Source organism: Myodes glareolus, chromosome 9 (genome assembly GCF_982192425.1).
Source record: "Myodes glareolus chromosome 9, mMyoGla1.1, whole genome shotgun sequence".
In the NCBI taxonomy this organism is placed as follows: domain Eukaryota; kingdom Metazoa; phylum Chordata; class Mammalia; order Rodentia; family Cricetidae; genus Myodes; species Myodes glareolus.
Window position 1 is genome coordinate 86,769,270 of NC_142034.1, and position 15,754 is coordinate 86,785,023.

Genomic DNA, 15,754 nt, shown 5'->3' on the forward strand with positions numbered 1-15,754 from the left:
ATGTTGACACGTGGGTGAACACCACAGCATCAGATTGATAGGACTGCTTGGAATCACATTTCCAAAAGTTTCCCCTCCCGGCTCTTCAAAACAGGAAAGCACAGCACTTACCTGTGCTCCCAGAGGAGATGCTTCAGGTAATACGAAAGAGTACAGAACATGGAAGTCATTTAAAACCACCCAGTCGATTAGCACATGTATGTCTGCTGTCGTTACAGAAGTGAAAATCTTCTTGGGAACACATGGGATACGGAAAATCCAGGAGATGGCTGAGCCTGTCTATAGGGAGTGTGTGACCTGGGCAATGGTTGACAATGACACTGCGTTGCTTTTCAACACAAAGGGAAATAAAAGTACACTCTTGAAAATCCTGAAACTTGCTCTAATGATACATTGCTTCCTATGTATTGCTCCCATTCAGCAGGCTCTGGGCAGACAGGTTGTCTGTTTGCTAAATCCACCCAATAGTGTTTCTTTATGCAGGCTGCCAAACGAAGCTCAGCCATCTTTGGAGAACAGTGATGTTACGTTATGAATTGTTGTCCCCACGGAGTGCAGATCCCCGTTCTGTCACTCCACTCCACCCCTCCTATGTCTGATGTCCAGTGTGATGGGATAGCAGAGGTGCCAGGTGACAATATGTAGGGTCCACTAGGCAGCTTTCCCAGGCGTGGACTTGCATCCCAGCTTGATTTCTTTGGACTTGTGTTACTTGACTTCCATGGTCTGTGCTTTCCAATCTTCTGATTCCTCATCAATCAAATGTGGACAATTTGTATCTTACCTCAGAGTCACATGAGGAATAACTATGATGATATTTATTAACATGCCAAGCTTAGAATGTCTTGTAACATGCGTCAGTTACTTTCGTCCATGTCTCATCCAAACAGAGAAGCAAAGCAACCTAAGGAAGAAAGGGTTCCTTTGGCTCACAGTTTGAGGATACAGTTCATCATGGTTGGGAACGTCAGGTTAGAGGGACCTTGAGGAGACTTGGTCATATGCGTCAGTAAGCAGCCTGCAGAGAATGGTGGCAATTGCTGCTCAGGTCCCTTTCTCCTTCCCTCTACTCCACAACCACATGAAATGGTGCCACCCGCGCTTAGGTGTGTCTTCAAACCTCAATTGCCCTAATCAAGAGAACCCCTCACAAACATTGACAAAGGAAATTTCAGTCTAGGTAACTCCACAGTTTTTCAGATACTTCCCTTCTAGGTGATTCTAGATGCTGTCAGCTTGACGATAATAACCATTACAAATGACTTTTCAAAAGAAAATGCTCGGAAATCTCTATCTTTGTGCCAGAATGCAGTCCTGAGAAACACCTCAAGTGCTCAGGAATGTTTCCTTGCAGGTTGCCCTTCGTGGTTTTCTTAATGAATGATTCTCAGCACGAATAAATCTTCTGCTGCCCCACGACAAAACTCAACCTAAAATATACACAGGGAAGGAGTTATCAGGAATCCCAGGGACCTTACTGTCCGTTGAAGCATTCTGTTGTGAATATATTTATTCTGAGAAAGAAGGAAAGAAGGGTTTGTGTTTACTCTATTCTTTGGGCTCACCCTATTCATAGCACTTTGGCAAAGAGCAAGGTTGAAGCTAAACAATGGCAACAGAAGAATCCATGCTTAAGGACTGATATGTGTGTATAGCCAGATGTACACATCTATAGCTCTGGAATATGTAAATAAAGGCAGAACAATTTGTGGGTGTATGGTTTGCTTACCTTCAGGATAACAACCTGGAGACGGATGCCAGAGATGTGGGAGAAAATACAAAGGAAGGAGCTATTTTTCAAGATCTGAGAATCTTTTTCTTAAGATTGATTTACATAGGTTGTAACCCGTGTGGAGGCACCAATCCCTTCATGCAGTAACACTCCAGAACTGTCAAGGTATTTAACAAAAGCCTGTTTGCAATCAACCCTTCCCCTTGTCACTGAGGATGCTCAACATTCTGCTGCAAGCGAAGCGATACAAAATGAACCTTTTTTCCCCCCAGTGGTCTGTGGCCATTGCTGTTAGTGCAAGTGACCAGCAAGGCAATGAGACTTTGCATTCTTATTTGCAGATTTAGAGATACAGGGCAAAACAAAGGTGGGACCTGGGAGTGGTAGTAGCTGGGAGGGATGGTGCACAGGGCTTGCCTGCTTCCCTGAAGCACTTCCTCTCAGAGGGAGAACTTGGAGGCCTCTGAAAGTGTTGGTCTTTCCCTCTGCCACTCAGGACAATAGGAGGCACAAATCTGAATGAAGTCAGCAGAGGCCTGCATTGAAAACCTAACTCTGCATTCTGAGATAGTTATGGCCCCTGTGGAACAACGTAAGTCTCGGAGTCTCTGGTTCTTTAAGATTTCATGACAGAAGGAAAGCAGCAGCGGGGATCTTCTTGTTTGTGAACACACACAAGCCTCCAGTCCAGAGGAGGCACAACAGGGTTAAGGTGACAACAGCTCTCTGACTCTCCCTGCAACCCCAGACAACTCTGAGGTCCTGAAGTTAGATGCACTTCATATTCCACCTGTCCACTGAATCATAAGATGTATGGCAAATGGGTTTGGAGAAAAAAGGGAGACGGGGTGGGGGGAGTGGAGGAGATGCTGTGGGGTGAGATTAGTGTGCCTGTCCCGTATCTTCAGGGTTTCCAATCCAATACCTCAGCCTTCATTGGACCATTTGGTTTCTTCATCTATCAAATGGAGTATTAGCACCCATGCAGAATTGTAGATAAGTTACCTTAATGCATGCCTTACTAATGTTTATTATATCGGATTGTTTATCTCTGTATTTTCTATAATGCCCTCATGAATTTACTTCTTTATTTCCCATAAGCCCCTTCCATGTACCTTGATTAGCTATTGAGTAACAGGAGCAGTGTGGCCTGGGCCTAGACCCTGTGGGCGTTAGCACCAGGTAGATCTGAGTGACAGACCTTCTGTATCACATACTTGGATGGAGACAACCTGCTCAATGTCTCTCAACATACTCATCTGTTAGATCGAAATGAAAAAGAAAATGTTCCTACTTCAGGAATGATTTCTCTTCTGTGAGTAGCGTCGTGGTTGTGGGGGATGGCATCGGCCATCTTCTGGAGCAGAAGGGAGAATAAAAGTTGTCTCGTTCCTTCCCACATGAAGCTTACAGTCTGGAGAGTTGGTGCTCTCTAGAACTTGAGAGATACATCACATTACAAGCGAAGAATTGCACCTACAGGAAAATTGTGAAAGGAAACATACGTGAAACCAAGAAAACTTATAATAAGGGAGATTTGCCCAAGCCAGAGAGATCACAGGTCCCTGCAGAGCATGGAGGCTAGACACCAGATTTCCAGATGAATACGAAGAGGGAAAGAGATTCCTAACAAGCAGGCTCTCTGCCTATGCCCCTCATTAGCATCCCAAGCATATGATCCCCTTCTTGCTAGAATGTGAACTCAAAGATTGTGGGCAGGGTGTCTGTCATCTTCTGTCACCTCTAAGACAGAGCCTTGAAAAGAGCAAATGCTGGTAGAAAGTCACCGTGTTTGCTGAATGAAATTAAAATACTATGTCTGCGTCTCACGGCTTTGTCCGGGATGCAATTAGGAAAGAAACGTATTTCAGTCGAAAGAGCATGGACCTTGGGTTGTTGCAAGCCACATCCCCATTCCTGTCGTCTAAAGAAGGTAGCACACCCTCACTGTGATTTGGTCCCCTCTCGTGTACAGTGTGGGGAAGGACTCACTGTCCTCAGCCAAGCCATAAGTAGCATTCATGCCATTGCTATGAAAACATTGGCAAAAATCAGGCATGTGGTTTTTCAAGGTCTCTGGGTTGTTGAAGGCCAGCCAGGTGCAGCTTAGGGGCCAGAGGATGCTATCACCCGCTTTCCACCAGGCCTTTCCCTCGGTGAAAATGCCCAGGGCTGATACACCTGCTGTGTTCTGTCTCCGGTAGCCCAGTCGGACCCTGAGTTTAAATTTAGGAAGCATCGGTTGTAGTTGACTGGCATTTGGTATAGTATACTGGGGCCCCATTTCCATTTGAGTTAACAGTACAGTTTCTGGATAGAATAAAATCAAATAATTCATGGTCAGCACACAGCATAAACCTGCACATGGCAACTAGGCAGTATACATTTAGCTGTTGTTACTAGTAAAACTGCCAGGCCCTGCTGGGGTGTTTTTTTTTTCCTGTTTTTTTTTTTTTTTCCTCCCAATTATTCCAAAAATGAACCAGCCGTTTCTTTTGGAATTCTCTCTCTGAAAGATAGAAAAGAAACTGCTTTCTGATGCTTGGAAGTCTTGCTTCCCTATTTCCGCGCGCCCTTGGGGGCAGGTTTGGGGCCACCGCCTGGCAATCCAGGGGAGGTAGGTCTGCAGCTGGGCAGGCTCAGGAAACCCTGCCTTCCCTAGGCTTTGCCCTCTCTGCTGCGCTCTGCATTCCTAACCCTGGGAGGAACCGGCTGGGTCTAGCCAAGCACTGGGCATGCTCGCGAGCCCGGGCAGGCTCCGGTCGTCGGTAGGATGCGTAGACTGGCGATGCTCCCTAGTTCTCAGAGCCCTGGATGCAGCCGTGGTGCATCGGGTTTAGCAGAGCAGAGTTCTCGGTGCGTGCAGCTAGGGAAGCGGGCCTGCCCGGGACAAGCCCGGAGCGGAACTGAACTCTACGCGGCCCCGGCTTGGCGCGCTCAGTTTCTGCTCTTGGAAACGCCCGGCTGGAAGGAGGGGGGGGGGGATGTCTCTGCAGACAAAGGGGTACACGTGCCCCTAGCGCCCCTTTTTCCCAGCCGAGAGCCCCTCCCGGAGCTCGCTACCCTGTAGCCCCAAAGGCACCAACGCAGCTGGTGCTACCCGGGCCTGTGCGCGCGCTCGGGGCCCGGGATTGGCTCTCACTTCCCACGGAGGGACAGCGCGGGAGGGCGGGCGGGCGGGCGGTGAGCGGAGCTCCGCGCCTCTGTGTGCGCGTGTGGTGTGTGCGCGTGTGTTTGCATGTGTGTGTGTGTGTGCGCGCGCGCGCTCGCGCGCGTGTGCATATGTGTGTGCGCGCGTGTGTGTCTGTGCGGCGCGCGGGCGGGCGCGTGTGTGCGCGTGCAGGAGCCACTGGGTGTGCGTTGCGTGTGTTATGGGTTTGATTCCAGAGCAGGTTGCACATTGGTCCTGGGTGGCTCGCAGGCTCAGGTCGTGCTTGGGCGTCCTCCTCCTAATCGTTTCTGAAGTAGCAGTTCCAGCAGCAGCAACAGCAGCAGCAGCGGCAGCCGCGGCAGCAGCGGCAGCGGCGCCTCCGCAGCAAAGCCTGAACTGTGCAGAAGCAACGAGCACCGTTTGGGGAGTCTGGGGGGCGGGTAAGAGGGAGGAGGGAGAAAGCCTGGCTAGGTCTTTGGGATTATTTTTTTTCCCCTTCTTTCCCTCTCTCTCTTTCTGGAGGGTGTGTGTTGCCCCCTCGAAGTGAAGGAATTTTGCTCCAAAGCGAGCTGGGACCGAAGACTCTAGGCTAAGTTCTCTCTCTATGTAGATGGTGTCAGGGAGCGAAGCTACTGACCGAGCTGCTGGTAAATGTTTTTCACTTCTTACTCTTTAATGCTTAAGGCTTTTTCCCCCTCTTTTTTTTCTTTCTTCCCCGTTTCCCTTCTGTTACTCATCATTCTGCAATCGCTCCTGAATCGCTGCAGTTTTCTCTCCCTCGCCTTGCGTTTGTGCAGTTTGCAACTTGTTTCATGGTTTTCTGTGTATTTTTTTTTCTCCCTTCATCCTCAGATGAATGCTGGAACATTTAAATTCGGCACTTCGGGAGGTCATCATTAGTTGCATGAGTTTGGGGGGTGGGGAGGGGAAAGATTGGTAGAGCCGGCTGTTATTTCCCTGCAGAAGGACTTGCCGCTTTCTCGCTAATGTTCATCGCAATTATAGGGATTCTTTTAGGATTCATTTTAACATTGCATTGATGTTTAAGGTTATCGCTCTCCAGGATTACAATGCGTTTTGACTCAGTTTTAACAGCATGACCGATGCCAGTGTTTCCAGACCTACTGTACGGTACACGCTGGCTAAAATACTCAGAATTGCAGGAAGAATCCTTTGCATTCCGAAAGAGAATTTCTTTAAAAAAAAAATGCTGTTTTGCATTACATTGCTGCAGATTTGCAGGAAGCAATAATAGACACGGCTTTTCATGTGGCTTGCAAAGATAATCAACAGATAAGTGGCTCAGTGCATCCTTCTCTCCACTGACTGAGCTATGGCTAAATTTACTTAATAATAAATTTAGGGTTTTCAAGAAGCAGGGAGCCTGCTGGTATTGTTTTATTCAAAATTGTGAGACATACAGAGCTTGCTAACCTCAGACCAGCCCTTGCTCAGCTCTTACTTGAAGTGGCATCTTGTCAATTGGGGAGAGGGAGAGCGGTTTCTGCTATACACATGGAATGAAATTGTTTCAAATAGCCAGCATAATACATGCAAATTGGACCCTTCCTTTTTCTTAAAAACAGAATTCACTCCATCACCCTTGCTGCCAGGATCCATTTTAAACATTATTTTTAATATCACATATAATAGTTCTTTAATGCCATCGAATAATTTGAGTTCTTTAGAGGGTTCTGGGTAGTTATGATATTTCATTTGTCCTTTTTTTGTTCCTCAAGTTTTCAGTTCCAGTTCAGTAGAAAAACTGAAGGGTCAATAAGTAAAGGCAAATCAGCGGCTGAGAAGGAAATGGGTTTAGGGTTGGAAAATTTTCTGCTAAGCCGTGTAGAAATGAGCTGGTGGTGTGTGGAAGCTGAGAGGTAGAGAGGAGGGCTGTGCCTGCTCACTGTCACCTCCAAATGCACAGGGATCTAAACTCAGATGAGGAGACCCAGGCTAGCAAGGCTCCAAGGAGGCACAGGAGTTGTCCAACGGGGAGAATATTATTCTCTAAAGAAGACTGCCTCCGCTGTACGCTCCTCACCCCAAGAGTAGCAGCCTGCCTAGGTGTGGGGAGCATGGTTTGCAGGAATGCTGTTAAACTTTGCTTCAGTATAAACTTAGCTGGTGTTGGAAGAACTGCAGAAGGCAGCCTAGTGTATTCAGGGCTAAAGAATAAAACCAGCTGTGAATTAGTTCAACTAGTGAGGCTTCTGTTTTAGGTTAGAGCAAATCTACCTTAAACCACCCTGCAGATTCACCTGCTCTGTTTCCCCTTGGGTTGACAAAAGTCATCCTTAAAACTCCTGAGATCTAAACCTTATTTCTGCCTTTGTATCCTACTAATAAAACAACGAGGCATCTTATTTGGAAAGAGAGCTCTGTTTATTCAGGACTCTCTTGAGATGGCAATATTGCCATTATACAATATTTTCATGGACCCTTGAGTTTACCATTTTGATTAAATTGGAGGAGAAAAACACTCCACTTCCATTCATTTAGAACAGTTTTTGACTGAAGGATGTGCTTGTATGAATCATAAAGAAACAAAAATGTATTCACATAGTTACCACCAGTCTTCTGAACCCAAGGCATCCAAAACATCTTAGCATTCCTGTTCAAGGACCAAACTCAGGGCAGTGCACCTCATGCTGAGAACTACAGAGCTAGTCCACAACATCCACTGGCATGGGCACTAAGAGCTGACCATGTTGAGGACTCTTGATGGGCCCATGGTGCAAACATGGCATTGGTACATATTCAAACCACACCTTTATATACAAATACTGCAGTTAACTTCCCTTTCAGCATCTTCACTACAGAGGAAGAGTAGGAAGGACTCTGATTATTTAAGGAACACATTTCTTTCCTGCTGAGGTTGTTTTTCTGTTTTGTTTTGTTTTGTTTTTCTCCACCCCACCCCTCTGTTGACTTCTAGTTTCCTGGCAACTTCTAAAAAAGCTCTGATACTTTGTGTTAAAATATTCAACACATCCATGTTTTCAACTCAATGGCAGGCTATACTACGTTCAATTGACTGGGATTTGCATTACTCTAGCGTGTTTCTCCGTGGTAGCATGTCTGCGGCTTGTTGGCATGGTTGATGGGTTTCTTATGATCATTAAGTTTATTATTAAATCTTCACTAAGAGCCTTTAGCTGGTGTGCCTGATGTTGAGTTCAGATTAATGTATCAAAATAATGGTGTCATCTTGATGGGCTTGTTGGTGAATTAGAGAGCTCACTTTCAATTGGCATTCCTGTGGCATTTCAGCACAGGCAGAAAGCCTTGCACGTCCTGGAGAAAGTCACTTCTTTTTGGCCAGAGGGCTGTGTAGAAAGGCAGGTGTCTGAGACTGGGGATTTACAGACCTTGATGATCATGTCTCATTCTATTGTTAGAGTCCCTGTTTTCATCTTTATAGGAATGGAGGTTTCTCTGCATGTCCAAAGTGTAGCTTTTGCTAGACCTACTGGAAGTTTCTAAGAATTAATTGTCATTCCCTTTCCTTGAGTAAGTGACAGGAACTCTGAGCTACGTGTGTGCTTTTCAGGAGGATCTGCTTCGCCTAACTCCTTCAAAGATTTTCCTTTTGTGCAGACTGATTTTAAGAAGTGATTTCTGCTGAAATATCATCAAGGTCATTTCCAAGGGCTTTTAAAAAAAAAAAAACTCTCCCCACCTGAGGGCTGAAAGTTAAACTCATAGTGAGATTTGGAGAGGGGAAACTTACTAGCAAAATGCTTACCTCACAAACGACTGTGGACAAACCTTTTTTTTTTTTTTCCCTTCATGACTTTGCATGGAGCAACAGTTTTGTTCTTTGATCTGCTGCTGACTCTTGGTAGCCCTGATGTGTTCACGTTCTCCATCCCACACTCCAAAGAGGTGGGGCAGACCTCTATCCAGCAAACAGCACCTAAATACTTGCGCCTTTAAAAGGTATTTTTAGTAAAAAGTTAGGTGATGTTATTTGGTTAAATGAGATAAATTGTGTAAGCAGGGAATACTGCATTTCATGTTTTTTTTAACATATCAATAATTTTATAGAATTTCTTCTGCTGAGAGTAAATAGCAGCTTTGCTAAAGTCTTCTTCATATATCTGGGTTTTAGTTTGATTTATTAAAGGAACAGTCACATTGTTCAGTTGTATGTACAAGCAGCACCATACAGTTATTTTTACTGTCTTGGTCTCTTTTCCCAGGTAAGAAAAACAAAACACTTCTTAATGTAACTATTTTAGATGGACTGAGAGTTGTGCTGCTAATTTTTTCAAAAGGCTTTATAAACTGTAGAAGCATGCATCTCTTTTTTAAAAATCTATGTGGCCCTGCACAATCTAGTGCATCGTATGCACTACAATGTGATTCTGAACGTGAAATAGTACAGCTTCCAAAAACCAGTTACTGCGTAGCAAAGCCTGAAGAACTCTTGAGAATTAGTCCACAAATGGAGTTTCTTCAGTTTTTTTTTTTCCTGAAACTCTTTCATTGGTCCATCTGCCCTCAGTATAGAATGGCAATGCTTATGGGCAAAAGGAGTTCTTGGGATGTGGAGAGTTAGTTATGTGCTAGTTGGCCGTGCTATTAGTGAAAACAGAACAGGTGTTTTTTTAGTTTCTAAGTTTAATGAAGAGGAATCCAAGCAAAACAATGCCAGTAGTATGTTAAAGTAAAATCTATTTTTCTCAGGAAAGAGCGCCACCCCGCCTCCCCTGCGCAATGTGACTGGAATGCACCAGCTGACAGCGTCCCTCATATTCCTAAAAGTGTGTCGCCCCGCCTAGCGTGTGCATACGTGAGAGGTGCTAGGCAGTCCAGTCTGCCGTGAAGGAATACAGTGTGCTGTGTGTCTGGGAAGAGAGCTGGTTGCTTTGAGGCACCCAGTTTTCAGGACTGACCTGCAGTTGGAAAGGGGATTGATTGTGCCTGCAGATCTCCTGACGTGGGGTCTGTGCCTCCTGCTACTCTGTCTTCTCGGAGGTAGCTTTGTCACGTATTTTGAGACACAAATGTGAAGTTTATCTGTTTGCCTGTTCTTTTCATTGCAGCAGGACGCAAGGCAGATGTGCCAAAGTTGACAACTGAGTTTTCAGAGCGTGCATTTTGTTGCTTTAATGAGGGTGCTATTTAGTGTTTTCTAAGTTTAGGCTTCTATATTTTTATTAGATTAAACATTGTGTATTATGCATCTTCATTGGAAATGTCCTTTGTGCTTACTGTAAGTTGATAGAAAATGGAGTTTTGCACAGTGTCAAATAATATATTTAGGAATATGGTTCAAAAGAATAAGTCATAAATTTGCTAAATTTTTTAGGTTCCTCAGTCTTTACCGCCTAGAAGGTAAAGCTAAAGTCAGAGAATATTAGTCATATGAAGGCAATAAAGTCTATACTCAGGGTGATATCCAAAATCTAAATCTTTCCAGGGGATAGGGTTCATCTGGTAGAAGCTCATATTTAAATGCTGCTTTGTTATTATTGCTTAGGGCTTAACTGATATCCAATGTTTGATATCTCTCTTGCTTAAAGGAGAGGAAGAAGAGTATATGTAGAAAATATATATGTGAAATAGAAATTATTTGGTCGGAGGTTAAGAAAATCCCATTGTGTAAAGTAACCATTCCAAAAAATAATGTAAGTACACTGTATCTATACAATTTTTTAAAGCTACATCAGAATTTCATTCTTAATGTTGAAAATAGTTGTTAGGTTTTTAAATTATTTTTAAGAATGAAACAGTATTGTAGACACTCTTTTTATCTATACCTATAGTAATCTGTATTCATGCATCCAAAATCATACTTATTACTATAGGCTCTTGCAACTCATTTTTAAATATTAAATATGAATATTTTTAAAGCATCGAGAATATTAGGGCATTTGAATATATACTATATATTTTAGTAGGGATTACTTAGAGAAATACAGACAAATGAAAACTATAATAAAGTACATTTTAGTCTTTACCTTAGTTTATTCCTTCAGTAATCAATATTGTGATCCCAACGATAAGCCAGGAACTATTCCTCTGGTGGCAAGAGAAATCTGATGTCAAAATGTTATGTAAGAAATCAAATAGTAATAGAAGGAGGTGCTTTCTTTACAATGCAAGATAACGTGTTTTACTCTCTCTGTGTAGGGTGTATTGGAAAAGCCATTTCATTTCCTTTCATTTTAGCATTTGCTCAGGCAGTAATTGTGCACAAATATCTGAGCAATCTTTGTCTTCTAGTATATCCGTGTCATTTCTGTTCATGCAGTCCTGTTTGATGTTGAATTGGAGCTTTCAGTCAAGGTCTGGTATGCCCAGCACTGGGTTAGGGGTAGCACAAGCACAGGGCAGTGTGACTGAGGTCAAAGAGGGTACTTAAGAAAGAAAACTAATTTCTCTAGTTGGTTAACCTTTTCTTACCGTACTGGTCTTGCCTCCAGTTTTATTTTTCACTTCGCTGAAACGTCTTGAGAAAGGAAAGCCTGCTTCTCTCTATTTTCACCCTAGGAATAACAGAGATATTACAGAGACCTTCCACAGTAGTTAGGGCTTTACAGTTTGTATGACCCAGCATCCAGTTTTTCTCTTTTCTAATCCTGTTTATATATCCCTACATGCTCTCAGACTCAGTCAGATGAAGCCAATTACTAAGAGGGGGAAAATCATATTTATTTATTATATTTATTGGATGTGTCTGCGGCTTAATTACCCATTGGCAAATTTACATGTGGCTACAGAAAAGGCTGTGGGTGAGTGTGGAGAAGCGATCAATCACCAATCTCACAGCTCCGTGAGGCAGTCGAGAATATAAAGAGGAGACGACATCAACTTGTCCTTTCCCCTTGCAGTTATGGTGAGAATTCAAAATCGGAAAGATGTCATTTTTACTATCAAGGTGTGTCTGTGTCGACATAGGGAAGGAAACCTGGCAACCATGACTTTCCTACCCAATCAATACCCTTAAGAAGTCTCCCATGTCTTATACTCTTGGAAACACATAGTCAATCAGATGTTCAAAGTGTAGACTGAAAAACAGACTCAGTTTTCTGACCAAGCAGATGACTGAAGCCCATCCACAGGAGGGATTGTGAGTTGGAGGACAAAAGGGAGAATGTATTAGCAGTACACAGGGCTGAAGAGAGGTAAGAACTGGTTGAGCACTTGTCTAGCAAGCACTCTGCATTTGACCCTCAGTTCCAGAATAGGAGAGCCAGAAAAAATAAGGCAGTACTAGAAGAAAGGGAATAAGCTGGTATGTGCAAAGTTTTACGGAGCTTGTGACTAGCTCAAACAAGCCAGTGCTAAGACAGAATTGCTACACTTCAAAGAGGTTGCTGTATTTGGCCTTTGATGGCACAGATACGTAGGCAGGTTTTATTATTCCTCCCATGTATTTTTCACTGAAACTTCCCTCTGTAACTAATCCTGGTTGTTTCTCTTGTTTAACACTATCAGGTTAATGGGTTAAATCTTGAGTGTGGTTTCTCTCTTAGTCTGCTACCCCTCCACACACACCCCCCCACTTATCATCATAGTTATGGAAATCTACTAAGGTGGAAATTGCTCTTTAAAGTAGGTAGTGGCTCAACTGGTCACTGCCTCACAGAGATGTGGCAACACCTAATGGATGGGAGAAGTGTTATTTATATCACGCTTCACCCGAGAGGACTGGTGAATTGTTATGCCTGGCCCATTCTGACCTCCCAAGGTAGGAAGTGGTTGTAAACTCCAGGGAAGCAGCCAGCACTGTGAAGCCTTAGACGTTTGAAAGCTTTCCCCCGGGACTCAGAGACCGAGGTGGGTTTTCAGGAGTAGCGGGCACCGTGAGTGCATCACTTTGTGAACGTGCAGGCTAAATTTGTGATTATTAGTAATCTCCATTTATTTGGGAAAGTTTCTATTGAAGAGCTGTTTCAGTATGAGAGGTTAGGGTTTCTCCTTACTTTTTGTCTGCAGAGAAATTGAAATGGCAACATGAATCTTGAGAATCGGAAAGAAGGGTGGGTGCTGCTGCGAGACTCAGTGAGAAACATGTTATGTATCGAGCACAACTTTGTATTTCTTCTCATCTTAATGTTAAACATGATCTTATAATACCTTTTATTACAGAATAAATGTTGCTTGTAGCTGGATTCGCTGCCGAAGCCAAACAGTAAATAGATACAGAGGCTGAACTCTCTTTCCCACAGCAGCGATGTTTCACTAAGCTATTCCCTAAGGCCAGTCTAAGTGTATGAGGGGCACCACTTCCTTTTTATATGATTTGTGTATGTTCCCATAGATTGTGAAGTCTATTTCTGGGCAATTTTCAAGTTAAAATTGTGTTATGGCTACCCTGAAGGTTGTCATTTCTTGGTTTTGCTCTTGTCAGTCAATTCATAAGTGTTTATTAAGCCCCCATGGGGTATACACAGAATCATACACAGTTTAGGGCATTGTGTGTATGAGGATTGCTGGCTTGTGCACTAGAAGCTTATGGTTTATAGGTAAAAAAATACCTTATGTGGACGTATGTGTATGTGTTTAAGATAAGATTTTAATTAGGGACATTCAGAAGTTTTCTTTTATGTCTTATTTATTTACCTATTTATTTTGACATATGTATACAGCAAACATAGAAGCATTCCTGGCCAAATGTCTGTATTCTATGAAAAGCATAGCTTTAGGTGAGGTCAGGAATCTAAAGTGTCAGCTTTCTTTCCTTTGATTTCTTTATTTTAAAACATTTAGCGATCTAGCAACAGGCATGCTTACCTAAAGGTTAAAGCCAGAAGGTGAGTATTAAACTGTGTGTCTCTGGCTTCAGAAGTCAGGTCCTTCTTAACGTCTGGGTTTTAGAATTAAGGATAAGAAGACATCCCAATGCTGGAGCTGGTCAGGGTCTGTGCCTGCTGCCTGTGTGACTTGAATCGATGAGTGAGTGGCTAAGACACTTTCTATCCCAAACTACCCATTTACATTGTTTATAAGTGTTCGATAAACTTATAATCTCCTCAAAAAATAAAACAGAGATCCAGGAGGGAATTCTGAAAATTCCCGAATCTAGAAACAGGAGAAAAATGCTAACTTATTCCTCACATCCCATAGAAACAAAGTGAAAACTTGTCTCTAAACATTTCTTTCATCAGAGAACATGAAATTACAGGGTTGATATGCAAGTTCTGGGGTATACCTTTCACATATTCATGCTCGTAATTTTCCCTCTTCTCAGTCATTTGTGGGAAGGGTGATGTCTTGAAAGCATGAGGTGAACAGCTCGGGAAGTAGATGGTATAAGAAGGAGTGCATGAAGGCATGGACCCTTTCCGTGCCCCAGGTAATAGGTTCCTGGACTCTGGGCAGTCTGCTCTGACTTTGGATATCCCTGTCAGCTCTTTGATTAATGCTCACTTTGTCTGTGACTTTCAAGATGTTCATATCTCATTTCCAGAAACTAGTAGCCAAACCATCCAAATTTCTTTTCCATCATTTGCTCCTTGTCTGTTTGATTTGGAGAAGCATTGGATAAAAAAAAATGTAGAGCCATTGGTGATGTGGTCTTCCTTTAATCTTTGGCATTTGGCTCATTTCTTCTTGGTTGGTTACAAGAACCTCTAAGATTTTATGAGATAACTTATCAGAGACTGCTGGGGTCCTTCTAGATGCAGTCTTTTTGATAAGCGATTATGTTTTTTTCAGCTCACAATGTTACAGCACCACTTTCTTTCCCTGCTTAATATATAATTAATTGAAACAATTTGAATTGTTTTGTGTTCGGGATCAGATCCTGCTCTCCTTGTGAGGTTAAGAGAGTAATCTCAGTTAATGAAAAGTTATAAGGCCTTATAAGGATCTCAGGAATTTTGAGAAAGATGGGAAGCCAAGCCCTCTGCTTCTGTCGCTGGGCTCAGTTGCTCAGCTGGAGCCCTGCATGCCTTTTGCACTGGCGACTGCACTCAGGCTGCCATTGTTACCACTGGAAATATATCCACTTGCACCAATCACGTGCAAATGGAACAGCACTCTGCCCTCGACTCTGAGGCTTCCTGGTTTCCTATTCAAAGTTCTAGGCTAATGTATCCCATCTGATCCCATCTGATTGATGTTGCCCTGTCTTTCTCTAGTGCCCACACCCCTCTGATGCATTGGTGTTCTATGCTATGAGACGTCAGCAGATAGTCTATAGGAGATAAGCAGAATTTCACAAACTGAAAGAGGGGAGCCAATAATATATGTAAACAAAAATCCTTCGATGTCTTTTATTATTCTTCATATTGAGCTATAGAATCGTTGGTGCTTGGAGTAGGCACTTGAGAAGTAAATAGCAAGACGGAGATCTATTACTTTTTCTCCTAAAACAAATCAGAGGCCATTCCGGATTCTAAAAGTATTAAGCACACTGCTTTCGATATTCATAAACACACAGCAGATCTAAAGCATGCAACGTATACACTTCATTTTTTCATCACCAAGAATCCTATTAAAATGCTATCCACTTAAACACTTCGTATCCCAAAGTTATGTATAAATTACCTACAATGGACCAATCTCTGTTGTCAATATTTAAAGTTCACAGAGAGCTAGACCGAAGGTAGAAGGAATTTGTGCAGAGGACAGAGTAACCAGATGGATGGCGTAATATTGTCTGCTAAACCAATCAACAGCATGATTTCTTCATGAAATGCCATAAAAACTATACATCAACTTGTCAACTTGAAATAAGAGTAATTGTAGCACTCGAAAGGGATACAACTCCATTTCTTCTTACTAGTATGTTGAGATTGTCTGAGGTTTAAAGCAGCCTGCCTTTTACTAAATTATTAGTAAACCCAGCGAGATACAGGACCCACACAAGTAATCCGTATCACAGATAAAACTTTTGCATCTTAAGGCTCAGC

At 43.0% G+C, this 15,754-nt stretch overlaps 1 protein-coding gene across 3 annotated transcripts in view; it reads left to right on the top strand.

The window, feature by feature from the left end:
* Window positions 1–5,124: 5,124 nt before the first annotated feature.
* Tenm2 (teneurin transmembrane protein 2) overlaps window positions 5,125–15,754 on the top strand; it is a 1,241,175-nt gene continuing 1,230,545 nt past the window's right edge. For 2 of the 3 annotated variants that reach the window (XM_085694277.2, XM_085694278.2), the window contains exon 1: window positions 5,125–5,530. The gene's annotated coding sequence lies outside the window, so the exon portion shown is untranslated. The remainder of the gene's footprint in view (window positions 5,531–15,754) is intronic. The other variant, XM_085694281.2, reaches the window with a different exon arrangement.